The sequence below is a fragment of the Anoplolepis gracilipes genome, chromosome 3 (genome assembly GCF_047496725.1).
Source record: "Anoplolepis gracilipes chromosome 3, ASM4749672v1, whole genome shotgun sequence".
NCBI lineage: Eukaryota > Metazoa > Arthropoda > Insecta > Hymenoptera > Formicidae > Anoplolepis > Anoplolepis gracilipes.
The window spans coordinates 7602032-7618296 of NC_132972.1; the positions used below are offsets into that span (position 1 = coordinate 7602032).

The following is a 16265-nucleotide window of genomic DNA, read 5'->3' on the forward strand; positions in this document are numbered from 1 at the left end:
AATTTTTTCATTTCATAAATGAAAATATAAAAATATCCGTGCGATATTTCGCTGATGATTAAACGAGGCTTTCAGAGAACGCAACTCTCCGCGCGCACTTTCGTCACCGCGTGCGAAGACATATATACAACATGTTTTACATCGCGCTCCGAAAGAGAGAGGAGAGAGAAAGAGAGTGCTCCGTCGAGTTTTCTCGGCGTCGCGGCGCGCCCGGCCGCGCCGCGGCGCCACCGTCGCAGTGTGTACATGCAGTTGTCTACATGCGGAGGGTCTCGCCGCGCGCAGTTTTTTTTTCGCAGTGATTTTAGCCAAGTTTCCGGGAAACGGGTCGCAAAGCGACGCCTTTCACGGACTCGCGGATCCGAGCCGAGCTCACGAGTTTCGGTAAGCCCGCCGGTTTTGCTTTATTTTTCGCCGCGCGCCACGACCGTGCGCGAGTTTGACATGGCGTGTGTTTGACACCCGCGCGCGCGTGCCATCCGCATTTTCGCGGACGAGAGCGCGCGCGCGCGAGCGCGCGTTGTCCCGGACGACGCATGCGGGGCCGCCGATCGTGACGCCGGCGTCGGAAAAGAGCCGCGCGTCGCGACGCGACCCGGGAAATCCACAAGTGGTTGCGTCGCGGTGCGCGCGTGTGTGTGTGTGTGTGTATGTGTGTGCGTAGACGGATGAATGAGCGCGAGCGATTGTACGTGTGCGTGTGCGACGACGACGAAACGTCACGCCGCGCCGCCGCGACGCAGGCCGCGCCGCGACGCGACGGTCCCGAGAGGATCGGTCGCCTACAGGGCCGCATCTAGTTCCTGGTATTTGCGGCAGATCAGTTTTCATATTTTAAAAGAAACCGAGCGCCGGTTTTTTGCGATTGTTTTGTATTGCGTTTACTTTCTGAGAAACACAGAAAGAGAATTCTCTAAGGGCTTTCTTTTTTGTACTTGGAAAAATCATGGGGTTTTTTTTGGGTTGAGAGAATCTTTTTTTTTTTTTTTTTTTTTTTAATTCTTTCCATGATAGTTTTGCTTTTATATTGTAAACAATTAGCAAGCCAAGGAAATTATGCATTTAAAATATAAATTTATTTTTGTTCATATATTTAATGTCTAATGTCTAGCAAAATATTGAATAGCAAGTGTATATTCTTCGTAAGTTTTAATGAAAATTTTATGCAGCTGAAAAATGTTATTTTATGAAAATTATTCAATTTTTTTCAGTACATTTACAAATCTCTTACTTGAAATTTAATAAAGCTCTGTGTGTTTCCTTTGTAAAAAACATTAAAAAACACACTTAAAATTTACTTTAAGAAGTTGTATAAAAAAATCTTCAAAATATTCTTTTTATCTGAAATTTTGAATAAAAATATCTAAAGATAAAAAAGTTTTCAGGGAATTTTATAACAAGATTTAAGTAGACATTCCGTTTTGAATTTGAAAACAATTTTGGTACAATCATATTTGTTTGTAATTTTATTAAATTTATGCATTATGAGTGTTATTTCTCTTGATTATTTAGAAGAAGTAACTAATCGATACAATCATTTGCTATATCCATTACTCTAACTATATAAGAATAATTTATACAATAAATATTCTTATAAATTATTATCGAATCATTAGAGTAAATAGATCGAGCAGTTATGAATTATTTTTTTTAGCATAAAATATTGTGTTATGTAATATTTCTCTATTGTTATAATCTATTTTTTAATACATATATGGATATATACTTTTACATGTTGAAAGAGTCTTGGAAAATAAAAATTTCTAAATAGAAATACGAATTATAAGTTTTATTTTTTTATTAATAGTTTTTAATAGTAATATAAAGATGAATGTTATACTCATTTTTTCCTTTGCATTTAAATTTATAACTGAATTGTTTATTTTAAAAATTTATCGTCTCTTTTCTAAGATTTATAAGGTGACAAAATGGTTTTGAAAATATATGACTCTCTATTCTATAATCATAAATTTGCGAATATACGATTTTTCATTCACAGCAAATTTCCTCTTTCATTTTTTGTGACGATGTTGAAGTGTAATATGTGATGAGATGTTTATAAATAAATTACTGATAATTAACAAGGCGTTGTTGATTACTCGCTTGAAGTATCCTCAAATTTCCTTACATTTTTATTTACAAAAATCTTTTTCGTTGTTACAGACGCACACGTCTCCTCGCACATTTCCGCATCTCTTACACTTCTTTTTCATTCATCGTTTTGGTAAGCCCAATGTTTTATTTATCTTTTCGTTCGATATATTACTTATATTTTTTAATTTAACTCACTGATTATATTCTCCCAAATTGCACTCTCATTACATGTATATTTCATTTCTGTTTATATATAAGATTAATCATTTTATAGGTTGAAACGTGATATCACTGTTTTTCTTTATATCAATAAATATTTTAAAAAATAAGTCGACTATAGTTGATCGTCTGCATTACCGCGCAGCATTGGAGAATCAGAAATACAGCTCACGTTGCAGCTAAAAGATGTCGCCATCAGTTTCATACTAAACTAGTCTTTAACTTTTAGATTTAAAATTACAAGCATTTCTCGAAGCAAATATATTGTGTAACATTTAGTTTATTAACAATATACTTATTAATAATTTTATTTAATTTTAATTTGTATTATTTTTATTTATACATATTATAAAATCAAATATATAGGTATATAAGAGAATTAGTTTGAGCAGATAAATTTATAGGAATAAATTTTAAGAGACTTAATATACATATAGTATGAAATTTATTCATCTTTTGTATAATAAATAATATTAAATTTGCAAAATTATGTGATATAACGATTACATTATGCTAGTTACGAAAGAGAAATGACATTTTCAAACGTGACAAATCAAATTTATATGCAAAATACAATTCATTGTTAAAGATATACCGGTGTCATTTCCGGCGATGCTATAAAAAAAATATCGCGTTATTAAAATACAAACAAAAATATCGAATGTTCGTCGAGTGTACGAAACGAAGTTTATACATACATTGCGGATAAAGGGCGCCGATCCTCGGCGGGGGAAAAATGATGGAGGACGAAAAATAAAAGAGCCACGATGGGTCCGTGTGAAAAATTAAATCGCATTTATACCGATGTCGCGTTATTTCATCGCGAACGAGCGCGACTAGTGTATCGAGATCCGGGCAAACATTTTTGGCGCCCTTTCAGACGAATTAGCGGAAACGCGGCCACGACTTTTTCCGGCGCGCGCGACGTCGCGAAATATTTCACGCAAATTTTTCCGACGCGAAAGACGGTCGGTCCAGACCGACCAGTCGAACATTTCGCCCGCGAGATACAACGGCAGCGACGGAGGGGCGGGGCGGGGGGGAAGGGGGTAGGTAGGTATAGATAAGGGGCGAGAGGGACGTGCGCCGAGGGTTGGGCACGTGTCAGGCGAGTGTTTTACTAGCCTTAATTTCGTGTGCTTTCGTAGCCAATATGTCGGGGCAGTAAATTCCAAACTTTCCGCCGAGCTTCGCGTTTCGGCGTTGCGCGTTTTTGCGATCGCGGTTTTAACGACCTCCTCCCCCTCCCTTCTCTCCCCCGCCGTCGTGTCCAACCTATCGTGCGATCCGCCCGTCCCTCTTTTCGGCTAACGGGAGGTCCGAGGAAAAGCTCTGCCGGATATTAATTTTGTAAATAACGAACTTCCGGCGTCGCGACGAGAGAAACTTTACGCTCCTCGCCCCCTCCCCCCCCCCCTCTTCACCCTCCGCTCTCGTCGTTTCGTTCGTCTCGCGAGCCCTCCCTTCTCTTTTTCCTTCACGCGGTAGAGACGCTTGTCGTTACAACTTACGAGAGAGCATATCTCGCGGCGCGAGCCGCGGAAATTTTTCCACGAGGCGAGGCGAAACGAGAGACGGCACTTGCAAAACAATTACGATTCGTCGCTATTTCCTTCCGACATTGTACGGTTCCGGGGGCCCCCGGTGAAAGGAGGTCCGAACTTTGAAATTCATTGCGCGCCATTGTGCGGCGCGGTCGCCCTTATTTCGGGAAGGGAGGAGAGAGAGAGAGACGGGAGGGCGCGTACGACGCACTAAAAATGAATAAGACAGGACGATTAAATATTCGCCGAGCGCCGGTACAAAAATTCACGTTCCGCCGAGAGAAAACCACACAGATGCGACGAATACACACACGCACACAATATACATACATCTATAGATATGTATATATGTATAATACAATATATAGGCATATGCTAGAGAAAGGAGAGAAAGAGCGCGGTGAGGGTATCAAAAAGAAAGGCGGGGGGGAGGAGGACGAGAGAAAAGGGATGAGAGCGAGAGAGAGAGAGAGAGAGAGAGAGAGAGAGAGACAGAGAGGAAAGCTGTGAATCGATTGAACCAACATAAACGGTGGAGGACTAATAAAAAAAAAACAGTAATTTACTTACTAAAACATAAAGCCACGTCCGTGGCCGGCGAAGGAAAGCAAACACATTAAACATTTAGTGGGCATAATAACCCGCGGCATACGTAATACGGCTCTGGCGCCCTTTTCACCGATGGCCATGAATAATGTACACACGCCAAGGTATGACGTAGGCTCGCGCGCGCTAGACTTGTGTGTATTTCACGGCGGGGGTAGATCGACCGGGCTATTTCCAATAACCGGCAACGCTATCGCTAGCGCGCTATCGGGGCGCTAGACGAACGTAAGACCGACGCGAGAGAGGGCGAGTCTGGGACAGAGACGGGGAGGGGGGTGGCAGGGGGAGGGGGAGGGGCGACACCCTTTGCGCCCGTTTCCGTCGATTGTCGTCGATGCTCGTCGTTGCTCGTGCCACTTCGCCCTATCTGTTTTACGCGAGTTAACCTACGGAATAGAGTTATCAGAGGTCGTTGAATAGGGCTGTGGAGTGCGAAGGGTGTTTTTCGAGTTGAGAACTAGGCTTACTTCCGCTTCTTTAAATTAGCTCCATTTATTCTGCTGGCCGTCAAGAAATACTTGAAAATAAAGATCTAAATAATTTTGCGCTAAAATTAAAATTAATTTGCTTTAAAACGAGAAGGAGGCGAAAGCGATTATTTAATAGAAACGTTGTAATTATCAAAATTTGACTTGCTCGTACGTAAAGATCTTATTTAATCAATTTAAGATATTTTTCGTAATAATCCTTTTATTTTTATGATAACTATATAAAAGTCTAATATAATTTTATTATTAAATAATATTATGTTTTATCACACATCAGGACAAAGAGAAATCTTTGTATCATTTAAAATTAATCTAAGATTGCACTCTCTTAATATACAATACATATATGTAAATTACGTTGTATTTTATTTGATACGAAATTATCTTAGGATTTTCCTCTGAAATAATCAGTTGAGAACTAGGCTTACTTCCGTTTCTTTAAATTAGCTCCGTTTATTCTGTGGGCTGTCAAGAAATACTTGAAAAATAAAGACACAATTAATTTTGTGTCAAAATTAAAATTAATTTACTTTGAAACGGGAGGGGGGGGGGGAGGGCGAGAACGACTCTTTTAATCTATCATTTTAATCTAAGATTGCACTCTCTTAATGTACAATACATAAAATAATGTAAATTACATTGTATTTTATTTGGTACGAAATCATTTTGGGATTTTCGTCTGAAATAATCAGTTGATTCCGAGCTTGCGCGGAATAAATAGCGTCGGTGATTAAATCGACGATTAGCGGCAAACAAGTTGTTGCGAATTATTAGCGCGGATCGCCCAAGGGGTCACGGCGATTTGTATATCGTATCAGCGCGACAATAGCGCGAGAGGAGAAGTAATGAAGTTCACATTCCACGCTATCTGGAGCATAGAATGACAAAACAATAAATCGCTTATCGCGCGCCGGTGGTGGTGTTCGCGTGCCGTCTACTTCGGTCGTTCCTCGTCGCGACGTAAAGCGACTCGACGCGTAATTCGCATAGACGTAACACACACGTCGCGATAAGAGTTTCGCTCTTGTTCTGGTCGTACAAATCTCCCGGAACGTGCTCGATTCGCACGAAAATTAAATTTTACGCGGTATATCGGTTAAATCTTTATTTTTTGTAATTAACGTTACTCGACCCTTTTTAGGGGAGAAATTTTCTATCGAAATTTGATAAGATTTTTATTATTTATTAGATAATATATGAAAATATTTTTTCACAATTTTATTGAAGACTGAAGGTTGAATAATTTGACACAATCAGATAAATAAATTGCCTCGTACTTTTTTCTGCTATCTCAAGAAATTACTTTACTATCTTTCCATATCGGGTCGAGACGAACGCGTTCCATTACTTTTGCGATGATGGCAGTTATAGTGACCATTGTGCTCGGCAAGAGGGTTAATGCCGCAGTCTCGGCTGAAATGCGTGAAGAAGGAAGAAAGGGTAGATTTGCCGTAATGCCGTCATGTCGGTCCCTCGCGTTATTCATCAGCGTCCAGTCGCATTATTCATCAGTCGTTCATCTTATCCATCTGGCGTCCAGTTTTTTGCCAATCATAACAATTTTTGCCTTTGCGACTGCCATTCCCATATATGGAACGATGATTAGAAAATGATGTCTCTCTTTCCATCTTATCTGCGAAAAGATCTCATATATGTGTATATATATATATATATATATATATATATATATATATATATATATATATATATATAAATAATTTAACGTCCTATCTATCAGAGAGGAAAAAAATGCCAATAATAGACCGCAAATTTATAGTCGATTCACGGACGATTTAATTAGGCGCGATAATTTTCTTATTCAGTGAGAAAGCATGGAAGAAGCCGATGTGTCACGTTGTAATATATAATCGTCATATCTATCAGGTTTCAATTTTGATGAAAGCAAAGTTTCCAAAATTATAGTGGATCGATAGATTTAAGAGTTAATTTCATTAGGGCCGATGATTTTCTCATTCCCGTAAAAGCACGGAGAAGTTCACATGTCATGCTGAAACGTATACAATAATCATATCTATTAGAAAACTCCAACAGAGTTTCCAAAATTATAGTCAACCGACGAGCGATTTAATAAAGAGCCATGATTTTTTTTCATTCGTGTAAGCGTAAAAAATCGACATAGAACGTTAAAATATACATAACAATCATATGCAGGATATCACGACTGTTTTGATTAATTCATATAAATTTTGCAAACTTGATTGCAATGATACGAAGAAAAAATTCTGTGTACAGCAGAGTAATTTGGAAATTTGAATAATTGTCAAAATTACTGTCGACTGCGTCTGATGCTTTAATTATAGGAGCGATGAATAATTATTTTTATCGGGAAAAAGTACGATTCCAAACATAAATCGCAAATCCGTGGAAGGCTTTGAAAAGCGCTTTATGATTTTCGAGGAATTAAGAATATTTATTTCTTCAACGGTGCGACTCGTTGCTCTTGCACGAAGACAAACGCGAGGAAAACAAACTCGCGATGTTTCCGGCGACGGACAATACGAGCGGAATTCTTCGGACATTCAACAAATGCGGGGAGGGTCGCCGCGTATTATTCAAAATCATTGTGAGTACCGACGCTGTTGATAAAATATACCGCGACGCGGCTCGTGGAAACAGGCTGCGATAAGGATAACTAAGGAAACGAATGGAGGCTCGCGCTCGAAGCCGATAAGAACAGCGCGATTTAATCCGAAACGAGTTTACTGTTCGTGAAATGAAATGAAAAAAGAAAAAGGAGAGGGAAAGAGAAAAGAGAGAGAGAGAGAGAGAGAGAGAGAGAGAGAGGAACTCGGCCGCACGTAAATGAATTGCAAATGACAGTGAATACTCGTTTGTACCTGTTTGTAACAATTTACATCGAGCAGCATCGCGTTTACGATATTTCAAAAGTACTCGAATCGGAGGAATTTCCGTCTTGAGAACAATCATTCTCGGAAATCAAAATGGTATATTTGGCCGAAAGGAAGATCGATTATACATATAACTATAACATTCTCTATAACTAAGATTGCAAAATTGTGACGGCTATATAAAAAATTGGCCTGTTCTCTATCAACGATAAAATTGAAATTTATCCCGAATGCAATAGTTTACATCGTCATTATTCGCCGCTAATTGTATTTTCCGGATAATACGGATTTACACTGATTGACGTTAGAGTTGGAGTATAAATTTACCGAAAAAGCCAGAGGATAGAGAGTAGGGGAATATCATCGCCGGTCGCGTACTCTCGCGCGATCATTTTGACACGCTCTCCTGTATTGTCAGTTTGCCCCGTGGTGTCGTTGCCGAAAACGTCGCGCCCTGGGCGCCGAATTCGTTGGTTGACGAAGGGGCACCCGATCAGAGCGAACCTAGTCCGGGAAAAGCGGGGCAGAAACAAGAGTGAGCGCGCGCGGTACCCGATAAATCGCCGTCCTCGTCGAGAGGGGGAAAGGGGCACGAGAAGAGGGCGGGAAGGGGGGACGGATATCGTCATAAAGGCCAGCTCAAAAGTCAATCAAGCGGGCCGAATTACGTCGAAAAGCGCGGCCGGAGCGAGAGAGAGAGAGAGAGAGAGAGAGCTGGCGGTTCGCGCGAGCACCGATATACAACAAAATGAAAGCTATCAGAGGTGACAATCCGCGGACGACAAATCAGCGTGTATATTTAATGCCCGTGGTGCCATCCCCGCTCCCGGAAAAGCCCCGACACCCGCGACGTGGAACAGTTTTCCCTCTCTTTCCACCTCCCATTCTCCTCGTTGATGTACCTCTCTTTCTCTATCCATCTATCTATCTATTTAGCTCCCTCCTGGTTTATCGTATTCTCTCTCTTTTTCTCTCAGTTCCTCTTTCCCTCTTTCTCTTTCTGTTCGTCGTACTTTGTCCCTTTTCCCGATCCTCCATCCTTCCCACCCTTTTGCCATCCCTTTGCTCTCGCTCTCGCGTCATCACGTTGTTGCTCTCGGATATGTCACTATGCTACCGACATAACCAACTCGCTCTCTCTTTCTCTCTCTCTCTCTCTCTCTCTCTCTCTCTCTCTCTCTCGCTCTCTCTTTTCGCTCCTCTTCTCTCTTGTTGCTGCCACCCTCCTCGCCGCACTTCCCTCGCCGCGTGTTATTTGCAACGTGTCGTACGCTCTCGCACCCCCGCGATCTAGCGCAATCAGTGCTATTATATTAATATTTATGCCAACCCCTCTCTGCCTTCTATCGCCTCATCGCTTTTCCTCTCTCTCTCTCTTTCTCTCTCTCTTTTTCTCTTCCTTTCCCGTTTCCTCTCACTCGTGCCGTCAGCAATGCCTCGCGCGGAAAAGCCAATCGAAAACAAATCCACTGAATATCCATTCCCCTAGATTGCTCGACATTTCCGCTTGTTGATCCTCATCGATCGAAAGATATATTGATGGATCTGAAAAATAAATCGAGGACGATGACAGTGCAGTTTTTTTGTAGACAATTGTGATCCACAAATCCGTCCAGTTTACTGAAATAAATCACAATCTATAATTTAGAGTAAATTTTTCAGAATACATATATAACTATATGCCTCTTAAAAAAAGTTATTATTATAATCAATTTTTTTCTCGTTACTTAAATATATAGGAAGACTTGATATATTCTTGAATAAGAGAAAACTGTAAATAATATAGTGATTTAAAAATGTTACATGTCTCTTAATTTGATGAGATGATCTTTTCAAAATACGTACACGAGCGAAGGAATGAAAACGCGATTGTGACGTTATAACAGTCTATAGATATGCGATATTATTGCAATTATAATCCTGCAATAAACCGGTATAATATTACGATATGAATGTACATCACGGTATAAGATCATATAATAGTAGCATATACAAGCAATAACAGTTATCTGAGAATACTAATTAAAATTATTGAAATTTATTGAAATTACTACGTTGCCGTACGATGGTATAAGAAACGCTCATACGGCACAAAACACTCGTATTAACTTGCGACATTACTTAAAATTACCAGGTTGCGCTCTTGATAGATAGCGGCAATTATACGGGTTGTCCCAAGTTCGCTATCTGTTCCTTTAATAATAGATTCATCGAACTTGCAGTCAATTTTTATTTCCTGTATTAAATTTAAAATTTAAAAATACTATAAATATATAACACACACACACACACACACACACACACACACACACATATTGAAATATTTCATATTAACAATTCAAGCTTGAAAATCTTGTAACATTACTTTCAAGAATATTTAGATTGAAGAGAGTTTTTTTTAAAAACCAAAATAGATATTTAATATTCGAGTAGAACTAATAATAGATTGTCATTAGTTTATGTACAAATTGAACTAAAGAAAAATTAGTTTTGCACACAAGAAAAAATAGTGAATTTGAAATGTACTATATATGAGATACTATGCTTAAATATGATGTCAATATATGTAACATGTAAATGTAACATGTGAGAAAGATCGCCGATGATTAAATTATGAAATTATAAGAGTACGTGACGACGTTTCATAGATGAGTAATCTGACGAAAAAAAATCAGAGTGGCGATGAAATTGCAGAGAGATGAAAAAACCGATCGAGCGAAAGGTCTCTCAAGGAATATGGGTATGGATGTTTTGAGGAAAACGATTTCAGCCGCTTAGAAAAGTGGCCGGAAACATATGATATATATATATACTGCATATATTTTTGTCCGACAATATTTTATATAATATATTCATTAGCCTTGCTCGGAGACGACCCATTTACGTAGTATGTAAATGTATGCGCGATAGATTCGATTGTATGTAAATAGTAATAGGAACTCTAGTCCTTTGCATAACACTGGGCGTTAGCACACTTCTAGCTTTCCATGCGCGAAGACGATTATTATTTGATTTACATAAAAAGCGAGGACGCGTTTTTCATTGGCGTAGAGAGATGGTCGAGAGAAGCAAAAAGAGGTGCTTTCCAGACACAGTAATGCTGTAATATTATGTCTGTAGAAATGACAGAAAGAATATTGCTACGTAATGTTTATAGCGTTTTGTGATTATCGATTCTAAAATTATAACAATAATTGTATAATACTTTCTGCATTTATCAGCTATTCAGAAAAATATTTCTGTAGAAATACTGATTAAAATTTTATTAAAATACAATCTACTTTAAATTAAAATTAAAGAAACATCGTTCTCTGTAATATCTTGCATCATTTTAAAGTTTAATTTGCGCACGAGACCTCTTTCTCTTTTAATGTTAACAACTATTTATAATCACGCTATATTTTCAAATCTTGTAAGAGAACTCGATTTTACATTTGCCAAGGCATCTTTAAATTTTATATGGCCCTTATATTTTGTATAAAAAGTGACATAATTTATATTATAGAATAAACAGCTTTCGCATAAAAGTTCTCATCACCGTTGCTTCAAGCGACGGCATTTCATCTCATCGAAACGTGCTCATCTCGAAGCAAAGAGCCCTCGGATTATTAGAACAACATCGTATCCGATTCTCACGGCTCGATTAGTCCGCCGAGAAGGTTCACGACATCGGTTTACGAGCGATTACGCATTTCTCGAGCTCGTTGAGCTCAGTCGAGAATCGACCAGCCGCGAAACCGCGACAACTTTCTCCGCGGTATATCGAATTTATTCTGGATATTTAGTATGGCGAATCTATATGTCGGGGATGATTCCGAATCTTCCCTTTCTTCCCTACGGATAGAAAACTCGCTGACTCGTCCGACAGATGCGCCACTCGAATACCCTGCGGGCGGGTTTTTCTAAATTTCTCATTGGTCAACTAGATCGGGGATAGATATTGTAATCGCTCTCTTAACCGAGTAATCACCCCTCTATCCCTGGGGCCTGGCGACCACCCCCGATGCCACCACCCGTCGAGTTTCACCCCTGACGTGAGTCCCAGCGACGTCGCGTCGCTCCACGTGACTAGAAACAAACCCCCTTCGGCACTTTGTCGACTAATATTTATCGCGATGTTACGGATACGGTTTGTTTTCGAGAATGCGCATTGCCTCGAATTTTTTTCTTCATTTCTTATCCTTTCTACTTTAAAATAAAATAATAACAACTTTTTATGGAATACTATAAGTACAGAATAACTTATTTAAATGTTTTTAAAATGCTTGTTCAAAATTATGATCTCATGGACACTCAAGCACTGGATTTTAATTCTTTCTTTGACGAAATATTTATAAATTAATTTTGACAAAAACTTTTTTATAAATTTATCGAGCTTGTTTATGTCATATTAATATGTTATTTTTGAATATTATTAGCAGTGTTATGTTATAAAATATTGATCGTATAAAGTGACTGTATGAAACAACGCGTTCTGCTGATTCGTGATTCGGATAAAGTATAAGTTCATTACCGAAGTATAATTTTTGAGACACTTTGTCCAAGGCTCGTTAACGTTTCGAATGTCGATTGTGCCGATCTCCTGCCGAGCAAAAATCAGTGCCTATTGCGAATTGTAGGTTAGATTACGACGGGCGGTGACGAGGCACAGCTCCGTTGATCGAAATTGCATTTCCGGAGGTACGAATTGGCTACCCAGGGTGCCTGTTGCCCCGCGTTTGACGTTCTCGGATCTGCCGAAATTCGATTGGGCACTTGTTAGAAGGATAACCGTGAATTTCGTGGCACGCGCGCGACATACGTGCTGAACAACTCGTGGGACTTGATGTAATAGGATCTAGAAGCTTTGCAACAGTTGCTTCTAATTGTAAGATTAGTCGAAATTTTTCTGGAGTACTTGCTACAATATTATTCTTCCATAATAAAATTCTGCATGAAAACTGCAGTGTTCAGAATGACACTGCAGTTTTTGATAAATACAAGATATACAGTAAATATTCTCGGAATATTTTTTGTATCTCGTTTAAATTGTGCATTATATAAATATTAAATATAAATATACAAGTCATTTAAATTGCAAAAGTTTCATATGTTTTATACTTTGTTTTTGAGTACTTGGAAAAAATGTTTCAGATTCCAGAGAAAAAGATCTTAAAAGAGAGAGAGAGAGAATATTATTTTTCTTGTTGAGATTTTAATGAGTTAGAAGAAAGTATTTTTATAAGCATGATTTATATACTCATAATAATTCAGCTGTACATGAGACAAAGTATTTCTACTCCATCTCGGAGAAAGTGAGGAGCTTTTTTTGCGTAATCATCCGAAAGCACTTTGAAGCGGAGCGTTCGTCGACCCGGAGCCTAACTCGCGCGAACTTAACTCATCGTCCAACGTCGGCAGAGGAAAAAAGTTTTCGCGAGAGGGCGAGAGCGTGACACGAGGGGGAAGGATCGCGCAAAACTACCAGCGGTCGATCGTGGTCGAACTTTTCTCTCGCGGAATACTCGAAACGATCTCTCTCACGATTTCCCTCAGTGGAGGAGGATCGCGCGGATAATTCGTACGTGGTACTCCGTACGATAAATACGAGAAGGAAGAGCGGTCCGCTCTTGCGCTAGACCTGCTCTCACGAAGAAGAAGACAGTCTCCCCGTCCCCGGCCTCCTCCATGGCCGGGGATCGCGAATCACCGGCATCATTGCGCGGATGATCGGTAACCGATGGCAATGCAACGGCACAGACCGCGGGCCATAGAATTATGCATTATGCCGAATGCACTCGCTAAGCAGTATGATCGGCCCAAATGGCGCGATGGCGGCGGTGGCGGCTGTGGCGGCGGCAATTGCGAGGAGAGGAAAAGCGGGAGAGAACGATAGAGAGGCGGAGGCTCTCAGTGGTAGATGATTCTCGTGATTTCATGATCCGCGATATATAGAGGGAGGATCGGTGAAGAAGGAAGAGAAGCCAGGAGAGGGAACCGGTAACAAGCCGATCGTGACTCGCTGCTTTCGTACGGTAGCTTATTCGCGAGAGCTGTTGTAGCACCCGGTGAAATCCACTGTCCCATTGGCGAATAGCCTTCCTTTGAAGAGCGACAAGAGAGAGAAAGAGAGAGAGAGAGAGAGAGAGAAAACGAGAACTGCCACTTTATCGCGGCCACTTATCGGGCCGGTTCGCCAACTAAATTGGTCTAACGATTTAGTGGGTTTAGAAACGTGCACGCGCGATCGTATAAGGACGATGAAAAGGCGATAGAAGTGAGGGACGAAAACTACGGATTGAGAGAAGACGAGCATGTAACGCTAAATCACAATAATATGCCGTTTCGCCAGGCATACCCTTTCACGCGTCTGAATTCTTTTTTCCAGCTGATCTTGTACCCTCTACTTTGAATATTCTCTCTTTACAGACTTTTTGCATTTTTCATCACTCTCTCGCTTTAAAAATACATACCCATTTGATAATCGGGATAATAGTTAATTGATGATAGATTAAACGTAACAAAATTAAAAGAATAGAATTACTTGAAATTCTAAGAAAACTGCGTTTACATGTATATTTATACCCATGTGATTAAGTAAAGTATGCCAACGATTGCATCCTCTAATGATACTATTTTTCCCCATCTGTTCGAGTATAAGCATGTCCGCTCAATCTCTTTCTGGCCTCCCTTCGAGTGTCATTGTAACCTGCATCAGACACCATTATCGCATCAACTCGTATACATAGCGGACGCGCCTCCTCGTTCTCTTTTCTCTCTGTTTACACGTCACACGATGCGAATGCACAGAGACTCGGTCGATCGATGCCGGCGATCGATCGCAACACACGTATGGGGAGATGGAAAGTGCCACGACGGACGATGGCATGAAGAAACGAATCCGAGGGAACATGCGAGCAAGCAACCAGCCGACCGATTGACTGACTGACTGACGGCGAAGTTTATCGAGTCGATATCGGAGGGAAAAGAATGCACTAACGACGCCGGCGCGTAAGTAAGGATCCTCCTTGTCGAAGGATTCGGTACTGTCAGCGGGATAACTCTCGTTAAGCCTCCGTCGCCTGTCGAGTCCTCGACACTGAAGGGCCGCTAATCGCCCGCGCCTCTTGACTCAAGTTAGATTGTTCTCCGATGCTGCTTTTCGGCTGCGTTTACTACCAATACCTTTTGATATCAACATAATTTTACCAGAAAAAAAGATACGTTAGGGAAAATAATTAAAATTCCTGTTATCGTCGTAGTCGTATTTTTAAGAAGAAATATTTTCTTTTTATAAAATACTTTATTTGAATATATTTTCAACAATATTACAAGTTTTTAATCATTTAAATTTCTTTACGTTAAGAAATATAAAATCTAATATAAAAACCAAATATAAAAAGAACCCGAAATATTTATTTATAGATTACGATATTTACAAAACATAGTTACATATAAATTAAAGTTTTATCGCTGAAGAAGGCTCGAAATAATCCGAGTCCGAAACGTTTGAATTATTACTAATAAACTATGGATTGAAAGACTGCTGAAATTACTTCACGCCCTACATCCGCGTTGGCTCTTTATTGCCTAATTGTTTTGTATCTATATTACTTAGTAATATAAATAAACCTCTAATTTATTTAATTAAGGTATTTTTTTCTCGAACGAGACGAAAATAAAATAAGTAAAGAAGATATCTTACTAGTAGACACTCTACTTGACGATAGGATGGAAGGTACAATTTAGACAAATTAATCGATAATAATGTGCGTCGATATTGGTAATTAGTGTTAGTAATTTGATAACGGAGGTAGGGCCACGATCAAAGCACTCGGACACTCGTTCTAATCTCCGTGCGTGACCGACGTTTTAATCACGTCGTTCGATATATAGCATGGACGGCATTCGTATTAACCGAACTTCAATCTACGCCCTAACGCCGAATTATCGAATAATATAACGTATTAGCGTGATCCTCGGTCGCACGGGTATTAATAAATTAATATCGAAGGCACGGGCCGCGTTTGCGCTCGTCCTCGTTACGCATTCCTCTCGCTGTATGACCGAAATTGTAATCTTGTCCGATAAATTGAAACCGGCCTCTCTATCCAATATGTCCAAGCATTAACTCTTAGCTCATCCATCACCTTATTCTCATTAATTTTAATTGTACAAAAAATATAAATCATAATATTAAAGAGCAAAGAGGAAGGAAATCATTTTTATGTCGTAAGCGTATTTTTTAAATATGAGACATGACGTATAAAATAATGCGTTTACAAGATTGTTGATCTTGTTATATAAATATATCTTGAGAAAAGAGAGTATACACACATACATAGGTAGGAGTTCTATGGATATAATGGAAAAAATTTGCAATCTAACGTACGATTATGCGACATCATCTCAATTATATAGGTTTCACTTTATACATTACGTTATTTTTTTTCATTAAAAACATT

General features: G+C 39.5%; 1 protein-coding gene across 3 annotated transcripts in view; it reads left to right on the forward strand.

Moving 5' to 3' along the window:
* The first annotated feature begins 227 nt into the window (after nucleotides 1-227).
* LOC140663397 (protein bric-a-brac 1) overlaps nucleotides 228-16265 on the forward strand; it is a 377385-nt gene continuing 361347 nt past the window's right edge. For all 3 annotated transcript variants that reach the window (XM_072887507.1, XM_072887509.1, XM_072887508.1), the window contains exons 1-2: nucleotides 228-384; nucleotides 2164-2224. The gene's annotated coding sequence lies outside the window, so the exon portion shown is untranslated. The remainder of the gene's footprint in view (nucleotides 385-2163; nucleotides 2225-16265) is intronic.